This window comes from Galeopterus variegatus, unplaced genomic scaffold (genome assembly GCF_000696425.1).
Source record: "Galeopterus variegatus unplaced genomic scaffold, G_variegatus-3.0.2 Scaffold488, whole genome shotgun sequence".
Lineage (NCBI taxonomy): Eukaryota > Metazoa > Chordata > Mammalia > Dermoptera > Cynocephalidae > Galeopterus > Galeopterus variegatus.
The window spans coordinates 647,335-648,438 of NW_007726599.1; positions in this window are offsets into that span (position 1 = coordinate 647,335).

Below are 1,104 nucleotides of genomic sequence, written 5' to 3' on the forward strand. Positions count from 1 at the left end.
TGTTGTTGTTGTTGTTGTTGTTGTTGTTCAGGTTTGCTTTCGCTATTCAGAATCTTCTGTTGTTTCCATATGAATGTTAGGATTTTTTTCTATTTCTTGGAGGAATGCCATTGGTATTTTAAGAGGTTGGTATGCCACGCAAACCCCGTCATTGACAACACGGATGAGATGTCTCACCCTGGAGGACACGGCATGCGGTCTCCCAAGAACGCGGACGGCCCAGCTCCCAACGTGGGGACAGATGAAGAAACTCAGTCATGAGGCCCGTTCTCTGCTCTTAGTGACTTGTCAACCTGTCACTCCTGCCTCCCTGTTGTTAGCCATGATGGCTTTGTTATCCTGTCAGTCTGGTATAGCTGAAGGAACAAATTACTGGGCTTATGTCCCTGACCCCCCTCTGCTCCACCCCGTTGAGTGGAATGATCGTGAGGTGCCAGTATATACCAATGATACTTGGGCCTTAGGGGGATCTTCTAGTGCACACATTTATGCCCAAAGCGTATTCAATTTTTCTTACGAAGGACAGAGTTTAAGTCTCCCCATTTGTTTGACTCGTAAAAAAGAGGTAATGGCTTGTGTTTTTGTAAATAGTACAAGGAAAACTGGGTATATTCAAGAAGGTGTCATTGAACGAAATTCTTTCTTATCGTTAACAACTAATTTTACTCGATGGGACATTGTCATGGTAGGACTGCCGAACGATGGAGCCCATAATTCATCACAAGGACTTCCTTTGGCAGTGCGATTGTGTGAACCAGACAATCGAAACCACTCAGAACAACCAGCCTGGCTAGCTTGTCGAGGAAATAACGGGACAGCTTGGAATGTTTCAGGAGGGCATCAAATTATAGATTGGGGAGGATACCAGTGGGGAGTCCGGCCTGCGGGCTGGCCCCCGGGACTTATGACAGAAGGACTATGGACACTGGGTACGGGTCTGGTACAGCAGGGGTTATGGCGTCTGGCCGCTGCCATGGGAAGTAATGACACGACCGGAGATGAAAGAGGCAACATTGCACTCGTTGCGCTCAGGTCTGCATGGTATTGATGGGTAAAAGCTTGTGTCATGGACGCTTTTGTGTTATTGACAGAACAAGTAAATAT